Here is a 10,839-nt window from a genome sequence, read left to right on the forward strand (position 1 = left end):
GCGAACAAAATAAAACCATACCTTTGCTACCTGTTTTAGGTATTCTCTTCGGCAAGAATGGCTCCCATACTTTCTTAGAATCCAGTGGGATCCCGGATTTGTCACAACATCAAATACTTGTTGAATAAAATCCCAATTTATGTTGTTCATCATAGGGTAGTACTTATCTTCTTCAACATCAGGTAAGTTAAAAAAATCATTGATGGACTTAGAAGTAAGAGGTGCCTTTTTCTTCTGAACGATGACCTCAGTAACATCTTGTTGGTCAAACTTGCATAGAACTCTCAGACTAGTTCATCATCGGAAAGTGAACGAGCATCACAAAATCATTCCCACTTGAGAGCATTGATTGTCTTTCTAATTGGCACAGGGGAAACCATCAAATCATTACTCTTCAAATTAAAACCTTTTTTTCTGACATCATAGGTTGATGCTTGAATATTGAATAAAATCTCTCTTTTAATTCTTCATTGATCACAATCAAGTTCTCAGGAGTAGTCTTTGACGATCTATTTCTTTTGCGAGATGTGGTATTTTTTCAAAAATTCGGAAAACTTTTGCTTACAAGGGAAGAAGAGAAATTGGCAAGTGGGTAGGATTTGCTTCGGCGAACCTTGCGACGGTGAAGAGGTTGCAGTGGCGAAGGCAACATACGGCAGATGATAAACTGTAATTTATACATATTTTTACCCCATGCTTAACACATTTTATGGATGATTTTTTCTTAAAATTGGTGAATTTGATGCTTCTAATGCCTTAATTTCATGTTTTATACTTAGTGAGCATAGGAGAGCGAAAGGAACGAGAAATGAGCCAAAAACTGAGAAAATGGGCCAAAGTACGAAATCAACAAGGCCTGGACATCCTCACACGGGCATACCACACGGTCGTGTCATTCTGGCAAAATAAAAACACGACTCACACGGGCGTGTCCCTGCCAAGCCCAAGTTGAGTCCAATTTGGAAAAGGCTAATTTTGAGGGCTTTTAGGCATTCTAAAGCCTATAAATACACGCTAGAGGAAGAGGAAATGGGGCACAGAGAGAAGGAGGCAGGGAACTACTCAAGGGAAGGCAATTGATCCATCTCAGAAGCCAGAGTCACCATCAAGATTGAAGATCTCCCCTCAATTTCCCTTCAGGAGTTTTGTGTTTTCTTTATGTTTTGTATTCATTATTCTTCTGTGATGTTTTCCTTTTTAGTTATGAACTAAATCCCCTAAATACCTAAGGGGAATGAAACCTAAGACGAATCTTGTTATTATTTTCTGAATTGTATGATAAATATTTAACTTGTTCTTAATTATGTGTTCTTAATTTTGTTTTGATATCCCAAGATACTGATTCAAGATAAGCTCTTATTCAGAGGAGGAATAGACCCTGTCTAAGAGTACATTTGTCATAATTAAGCGGAGTTGATTGTGCGCCTAGACATAGGGTGACAAGATTTTGCCAGATTAGGGTGAAACCTAATAAGGGGATCCATAGATCGAGTTAATGCAACCCTAGGGCGTTAATTATAGAAAAGTCTCAATTATTCAATCTAGGGATTAGATGTTATTAGTCCTGAATAGGGATAATAACATAACTTAGGGATCTCTACGGGACAAGTTAAATGAATAAATCGTCTGATTCAGAGCCAAAATAACAAGTAAAGTCTAGGTGGATTTTTCCTTAGGTATTGTCTTAATTCAATCGTTTTCCAGAAGTAATCCCCCAATTCTACTTTCTGCGTATTCTTAGTTTAGATAATTAGTTAGTTAAAACAAAACCCCCTTATTCTTAGGCTAGATAATAAAATGACAGTCATTACTAGTACTTTTAGTTCCTTCGGGTTCAACAATCCAGTCTTGCTAAAAGTATACTACTGTTCGATAGGTGCACTTGCCTACATCGTGATAATAGTTAGTTTCAAGAACGATTCTTTATAAATATTTAAAACCTGTCAGATGAAAATCGCGATCAAGTTTTTGGCGCCGTTGCCAGGGAACTAAGATATTAGGAATGCTTAATTTTTATTACTTTAGCCATTAATTTTTCTTGCAAGTTAATTTTATTTTATTTGTATTATTGTTTATTAATTTACTTTTTCTTTCTCTTGGCAGGTTTTTATAGTTTATGACTAGAGGAAACCCGTCAGGACCACTACTTTTTGACGAAGAAATCGATCGCACAGTTCGCAGAAACTAACGAGAAATAAGGCGAAGCTTAAGATACACAGAGAACGAGCAAGAGAACGATATTCAAACCCCAACTGAGGAGATGGCTGAAAACCAGGACAATCTGCTACCTCCTGTGATACCCGTTGAACTAGCAAATCAAAATGCTGCTCCTCGTACTATGTATGATTATGCTAAACCTACTTTAACAGAAACTGAGTCAAGTATAGTTAGGCCTGCTATTGCTGCAAATAATTTTGAACTAAAACCTAACACTATTCAAATGATACAGCAATTTGTTTAGTTTGATGGTTTGCAGGATGAGAATCCAAACACTCACTTGGCAAATTTCCTAGAATTCTGCAATACATTTAAAATTAATGGTGTTTTTGACGATGTCATTCGTCTTCGGTTATTCCCTTTTCCATTAAGGAAGAAAGCTAAACAGTGGTTGAACTCGTTACCACGAGGGTCAATTACTACTTGGGAACAAATGACCGAAAAATTTTATTAAATTATTTTTCGCCAGCTAAAACAACCAAATTACGTAATGATATCTCTTCGTTTGTGCAGATGGACTTAGAAACTCTTTACGACGCATGGGAGAGATACAAGGACCTACTACAAAGATGTCCTCACCATGGATTACCTCTATGGTTGCAAATTCAAACATTCTACAATGGTATGAACCCTTCAACAAGGCAAATGATTGATACAGCAGCCGGGGGAACCATCAACAACAAAACCCCTGAAGAGGCTTACGAATTTATTAAAGAGATGTCTCTAAATAACTATCAGTGGCAAGTCATGAGGACTAAGCCAACTAAAATAGCAGGCATTTATAATGTCGATTCGGTTACTATGCTTTCAAACCAGGTAGAACTTCTGAATAAAAAGATTGATAGTTTACTGGGTTCTACTCAGGTACATCCAGTAATGAGGTGTGAGACGAATGGAGGAGAAGCATGCATAGAGTATCAACCCTAGCATCGAGGAGGAACAAGTCCAATATATAGGTAACTATAACTCTAGATCCCAAAATAACCCATATAGTAACACTTATAATGCAGGTTGGAGGAACCATCCTAATTTCTCATGGGGCGGTCAAGGAAATCAAAGACCACAACATCCTCCGGGTTTTCAACAACCACCCTATCAACAGGAAAAGAAACCGATCCTCGAAGAGATGCTATCTAAATTTATCTCGGTGTTAGAAACCCGTTTCTAGAACACCGAGATAGCACTTAAAAATTAACAAGCATCGATCCAAGGGCTCGAAACTCAGATAGGCCAGCTTTCCAAAATAATCTCTGAATGACCACAAGGTAGCTTGCCAAGAAATACTGAACCCAACTTAAGGGAACAGCTCAACGTGAATAATGTTCAAGATGAAGAAGGATTCGTTGAGCCTAAGCCAGAACCGAGGCAAGAAACTGTGGTGAGCAGAGATCAATGCGAGGTAGGTCATAATAGAAACAAATCAGTGAATGTCGATTATAAACCTTGTGTGCCATACCCCAACGCGACAAGGAAAGACCGCTCAGATGAACAATTTGGTAAATTCCTTAAACTCTTAAAAAAATTACATATTAGCTTACCTTTTATTGAAGCTCTATCGCAGATGCCAAATGTAATGAAATTTTTAAAGGAGATTTTAGCAAATAAACGGAAGTTGGACGAGGCGTCGTATGTGGAGCTAAACGCAGTTTGCTCAGCTATTCTATAGAATAAACTACCCAACAAACTAAAAGATCCAGGGAGTTTTGCGATTCCTTGCTTAATTGGGAGTTTAGATGTTAATAATGCATTAGTTGATTTAGGGGCTAGTATTAACGTCATGCCCTACAAAATGTTCAAACAATTAGGTCTTGGGAAACCCAAACAGACTAGGATGATCATTCAATTAGCAGATAAAACTATAAGATTTCCTAGGCGTATTATTGAAGATATGCTAGTTAAAATCGATAAATTTATAATTCATGTTGACTTCATTGTTCTAGACATAGAGGAGGATAGCAACACTCCTTTGATTTTGGGACGGCCCTCTTTAGCAACTGCTAAAACGATTATTGATGTTGGCACAGGTGAGCTCACACTCCGTGTGGGAGATGAAACAATCACCCTTCAAGCTCGCAATTTTGGTGCCACATCAAAAATTGAAGGTGATCGTCTAAACCATTCTACTAAAACTAACAATATAGTACAACCTACTTTATAGGAAATGAGTCTGAAGGAAGCACATGAGTCATTCTCAAGCAGTAGCAGAGGACCTATTCATGAATATCGAAGGCTACAAATCGAGGAGCTAGATGAATAGCGGGCGCATAGACCGAGAACACATGATAAACCAAAACTACGCCAGAATGAGCTCAACACCTTCCCACGTCAACTTAAGGTTGGAGATAAACTCTTATTAGATGCTGCAGATCATCACATTATCACTACCATACTGAACAAAGAAATCCCTCTTACGGTACTTAGCATTTTCCCATTCGGTACAGTCGAGGTAAGTCATCCCAAGTTCGGCACTTTTAAGGTAAACAACACCTGTCTAAAACTTTATTTTGATGAGAATGATAGCAGGAATGAGGAGTATAAACTCCTCGAACCACCATGACCATTCAATGGAGAGGTAAGTCGAGCTTAGACTATAAATAAGCGCTTCTTAGGAGGCAACCCGAGCACTAACAATATTAATTTCTTTAAATTTTAGTATTTAACACCTAACTTACTAACAGAGATCTTGAATACAGGTTTTTCCACACAGACATGGCAAAGCACATGGGGGTGCTTACAGCCATGTGAAAACAGGGGAAAGATTTCCCCAACATGGGCTATGATAAATTGCCACGGCCTTGCGACATGGCCGTAGGCGAACCTGCCAAAACAACACGGACGTGGGACATGCCCGTGTCTAGAACCTGTGATCGAACCTGTTAAATGAACACGGGTGTGGGCCTACATACACGGGCATGGGAGAAGCGAACAAAGCCAGGCACGATCGTGTGACATAGCCATGTGCACCCATATTCCCAAGGAACACGGGCATGGACTAAAAGTTAGATGTACCAAAATTTAAAATTCGCGAGTCATACGGGCAAAAATTGGAGAACACGGGCGTGTTCCCTGGCCGTGTGCCCCAAAATATATAAATAGGCTACACTATTCATTGTATTCTTCACTCAAAAAACCCTAACCCTAGCCACTACAAGTCCATATACCCTCCCCACCACGCCCGTGCGCCACTTCCAACTGTATTTTCGACACCCAACCTCTCTCCTTTAGCGTTCGTTTACTCATTTCTCTTTGATTTCATTAATTTATAATGCTATTTATCATAGTAATCTATATTTTTCATATTATTTTCATCTTTCTATCACTCAAATGTCATTTATAGAACAAGTTATCATCTTTTTCTTGTTCAAATTCTTATTCATTACATGATTTCTCTACTCCACTTGATTAGTTAGAAGTGCATATTCATGGTTAGGATAGTTGAAATATTCATGCCTCTTGTGTTGACATTTATGTTCATTCGTATAGTATGATACATTCCATTCTTTGCCATTTTTACTTATATCACCATGCTAATGCCACAAAAGTAGGTCATTGAACTTATTGTTTCTGCTAAACTTAGTAATTGTGGCTGAACATATTTATGGATTTTCCTCTTCAAATTTAGTCGCATTTTCCCCTGTCTACTTATCAAGACCAGAAATGCCTTGCTTACGTATCATTAGGAAATGCATTAATGTTTCCAATTGCAGGCATACAATGTCGTCTTCACGTGGTAAAAAGGCTGCTGTCCCTTCTTCAAAGAAAAGGAAGGGAGTGTCATCTTCTTCGGGTCCTACCGTGAAAGTTCGTCACCCTTTCCTGAGGTTCCCCATTGGGCCCCAAGAAGAAAATTTCCAAATACTTCAGGCCCAACCTTTAATTTCGGGCTGCTGCATCGATTGGGTTACAGTAGAACAAGTTCAGTTGGCTGATGCAAATCGGGCCTTCCTAACCACCAACCCTTGGGAGCTTTCTTTGGGATCATCGAGCCCACGTATCTTGAGCTCACGATAGAATTATGCTCCACATTTCATCTTCAGACCATGATGACGAACTACGATGATCCTAGCATGGTGCAATTTTGCCTAGGTAGATTAGTCCGCCAGCTTAGCGTCCCAAAATTCGATACTGCACTGGGTTTATATACGGAGGAATTCAAGGAGGAGAATGACTTACATGCTCTAAACCGCCACATCCATTTTTCTCCTTCACGGTGATGGACGCACTAGTACCAGGCGCAACCACCTACAATCCTAGCTGCTCCAAGGTATCGGCTCTCCCTCCATCTCTGAGGTACCTACACACCATTTTGGCTCACACGATAATAGGAAGAAGAGAGAGCACTGGTGTCGTCAATACTCACGACTCCTACTTTCTATGGTGTATGTCGCATGGGCACATCATCGACCTTGCCTATTTCATTGCCCTCGCCATTCAACACCAGACGGAGCGGCATAGGAAGGGGGTCATCTCCATTGGCACCTATGTGACGTGATTGGCTCTACACTTCAGGCTCCTCAGCACCGTGGCCCAAGAATCATCCTTGACCCTCATTGGCCAGATGTCTCCACAAGGCATCTCGAGCATGCTTAGCATGAAGATGATCGAAAAGTGTTGAGGAACCTACCTTCCTCAATATTGTCTCGCCCAATCTAACAAGGAGGAGGCCCCCGAGGACATTATTGATGATGTCCCCCCACAGCACGAGGACCCACCGTCTCAGCTACCATCACCCTCTCATCCAGTCATGCGGCGGCTTCATATGCTGACATCTCTGAGCGCGTCACTCGATTCGAGCAGCAGTGTTTTCAACGATTTGACAACATTGATGCTACTCTACAGCAGATTTGTCAGCACCTCTACATCTCATCACCACCCCCACCTCGCGAGCCATTTAGCGATGAAGATGTTTAAAAACATTTATTTATTATTTTATGTTTTTACTTTTATTTTATTTTAATACTACTTTTTATTTTTCTTTCACCTTATTTTTATTAGACTTATAATTATTATTTTACAATTTTTAATTTTGGCTAATTCCTATTGAGTACTTACCCTTCCTTATATATTTCCTAAAAGAGTTCCTGATTCTATCACAGTTATAAAGAGCTCTACAGCTCATATTACTCAGGAACTCAAAACTCCACTAGGAAAGGTTCTCCACGACTGCCATGTCCTGCTCGATCACGATCATAACCAACTTTGGATATAATATTCTTTTGGCGGAGGACTTATGGACTAATAAACCTCTACCACCGCCGGAGTATCCTCCTCCACCCTCACGCCAATTATTCTCTAAAACTCCAGTTCAAGGAAATTCACTCATCATTCAGGAAGTTTCACTCCTCTCCCTATCTTATTTCTATATTCTTATATCTATCTTTGTACATTGAGGACAACGTACATCTTAAGTGTGGGGTTATTCATTTCATTATCAGAAAAATCCCTGAATGATTGCCTTATTCTCTTGAAAAGCTCTCATATCATATTTAGGATAAATTTTGATTGATTTATGATTTTTATTTATATATCTTGAATTGAAACATAGGCATTTATGCATTGATTGTTTAAACTTTAAGACATTAGAGAATCAAGCATGATAAGTTGATTTTTAAGAATTTAAAATTTTAGGTTGTTTCCCCAAAGTTTAGGTATTACTTTGAGTTGGAATTCACAAGTTTTAAACATCAAAAAGCCATAATTTTTGTGAGATTTTTGAGCCTTTTGAGCATCTATTAATTCTTTCATGCTCACTTTTATTATTGCTTTGAGTGCGTCAGTATTGAACTATTATTCTAGAACTTGCTTGATTATGCATGTCAAGACCACACCATTTGATTTGATATGTCAAAATGATTAAGGCACTTAGGATTAACCCACTCATGCCATGAAAAGCCTACCTCCAAAATTAACCCCTAGTAAACCTCTCTGAGCCTGACAACCTATTTTTTTTTGTATTAACCGTAATATTAACCCTTAACCTATTATTGTTGAAATCCCCTAAATTAAACTTGGTCCCTATTTTTGTCGAGATTTGAATTAAAATAGTTACTCAACTATGTCTTGTTCTTAATAGTTAGTCTATGTTATTTAACTTGTTCCTAAAAAAAATTGTGTATACACATTAGTAGTAATCTTTTATTTTTGAGCTTAAGTATTTAAATTCCATATTCTAAGAAGAAGCTCTGTTGTACGCAAGTGATGATTAAATCTTTTTTCTAGTTAAGTGATTTTTCAATTCAATCTTGATTCTAACCATTTCTTTCATCTTGTGACCACACCCTCTAACCAAAGCCACGTTACAACCCTCTAAAGACCTTTTGATTGATGGATCATCTCAAATTATAGTGGTGGAGATGTGAATTTCATGCAAGCCTATGGTAATAACTTTTCATATTGACTGTTGAGTGCTACTTACATTGTCCTTAAACACTTTGAGTGATTTGAGTGAATCTTTAGTAAGGATGTTAAAGTCCGTGAGATTTTAAATCGAGGTAACCACTTAGATAAGGAGAGATGCTTAAAGTTTTGCATGATTAAATACTCAACTTGGAATGTTTGAAACTTTGATGTTCTTTCAATTGAATTTTCAATGTATGATTACCTATGGATTATTTTGAGATATTATCGATAGACATTATAGGTTGGGAAGAATTTATTTTGATTATGAGTTGAGAATTTTGTTTGAGGACAAGCAAATGCTTAAGTGTGGGGGTATTTGATAAACCTTAATTTATACATATTTTTACCCCATGCTTAAGGTGTAACACCCCGAACCCGAGACCGTCACCGGAGTCGAACACGAGGTGTTAACAGACTTTAAACCACTTATAAAAAAAATTTCCCAGACACTGCCAATCTGCGTACTAGTCGCTTTAAAAATCATATCTTTAGCTCAGAAACCCAGAATCCAGTTCCATAAATTTTCCCAGAAACTAGACTCATATACCCATCTACATATTTTTTTCTAGAATTTTTTGTTGGGCCAATTAGTACAGTTTATTAGTAAAAGTCTCCCATGTTACAGGGATTGACTACACTGACCTTTCCGCATTACGACTTGGATATCTCCCTGTACAGGGCTTAAATACTGATGTCGTTTGTTTCTATAGAAACTAGACTCAAATAGGAATCTATACATATAAGGAATGACTCCTAATTATCTCTGGTTAATTTATAATGAATTTCCAAAGTCGAAACAGGGAATCCAGAAACCGTTCTGGCCCTATCTTACGAGAACCTGAATATCTCTTAACATACTGTCCATATGATTGTTTCGTTACTTTCCTATGAAAATAGATTCATCAAGGTTCATTTACATAATTTATTGACTATTTAATTCCATTCCTACTATTTTTAGTGATTTTCCAAATCTACATTACTGCTGCTGTCAGCATCTGCCTTTAAGGTAGACTTTACATATTTCATAGTTTCCATGATTCAACTAGCCCTTTTAGCATAAATAGCACAATTTATGATAGTGATTAACCATTCCCATGGCCAATCCTTGTTAAGCATATCCATACCAAATGATTATAACATTATACTCAAACATATATAAGCCATTTTCGCATGGCTATCCAAAATTATACAAGTCCAAAGGGTCCATGACCCACAACAAAAGGGTAGTCCTATACATGCCATTTTGAAGTTCAACCAAAATTGTACCAAAAAGGGGGGGCTTTGATAGTGTGGGCGACTTCGACTTCAAAATCCCGAGTCCGATAGCTGGAGAACCAAAATCTATAAAACAGAGAATCAAGGAGACGGAGTAAGCAATTTATGCTTAGTAAGTTTTGAGCAAGGGATTCCAGCACAACAAAAGTATAGCATTCATGTAGCTAAACGGATAATTTCATATGCACAATTTTTCAATATCATACTTACTTCACATTACCAACCCTTTTATTCATACACAAAGATCAACTTAGCCAAAGGCCGGTAGCTCATTTATCAACTGAGCGAATACTTATTTGTAAGGGCTTAACTAATTCAAAGCACATACGAAACATACCTCAATGTTGGGATGTTTCAAGCGTATTAACTGAAATTTTTACAGCAAGATCATTCATTCCAAAATCACATACCTTCGGAATTTAACCGGATATAGCTACTCGTTCAAATGCCTTCGGGACATAGCCCGGTTGTAGTAACTCGCACAAATGCCTTCGGGACTTAACCCGGATTTAGTAACTCGCACAAATGCCTTCGGGACTTAACCCGGATTTAGTAACTCGCACAAATGCCTTCGGATCTTAGTCCGGATATGGTCACTTAGCACAAAGCCTTCGAGACTTAGCCCGGACATCATTCAAATAACCATGCACATTTAACAATAAATCATGGCACATTCGTATTTCGTTTTCGTTAGCAAAACTCAAACACAAGACACTTATCATTCTTGCAATTTCGGCTCAATAGCCACACACAAGGAGCATGATTTTGATTTGCTTAAAACATGATCTAATCAAATCATAATTTAAGCTCTTTTACTCAAGAACTTACCTCGGATGTTGTCGAACGATTCCGATAGCTATTCGACCACTTTTTCCTTCCCTTTATCGGATTTAGTTCCCCTTTGCTCTTGAGCTTAATTAAACAAATAAATTGATTTAATCATTTGAG

At 38.0% G+C, this 10,839-nt stretch overlaps 1 non-coding gene across 1 annotated transcript; it reads right to left on the reverse strand.

Annotated features, from left to right (window-relative positions):
* Window positions 1-2,698: 2,698 nt before the first annotated feature.
* Window positions 2,699-2,804, reverse strand: LOC121205924 (small nucleolar RNA R71). The gene has a single exon (XR_005900997.1). It is a non-coding gene; the product is annotated as a small nucleolar RNA R71 (small nucleolar RNA).
* Between the last annotated feature and the right edge of the window lie 8,035 nt (window positions 2,805-10,839).

The sequence above is a fragment of the Gossypium hirsutum genome, chromosome A08 (genome assembly GCF_007990345.1).
Source record: "Gossypium hirsutum isolate 1008001.06 chromosome A08, Gossypium_hirsutum_v2.1, whole genome shotgun sequence".
Classification (NCBI taxonomy): Eukaryota; Viridiplantae; Streptophyta; class Magnoliopsida; order Malvales; family Malvaceae; genus Gossypium; species Gossypium hirsutum.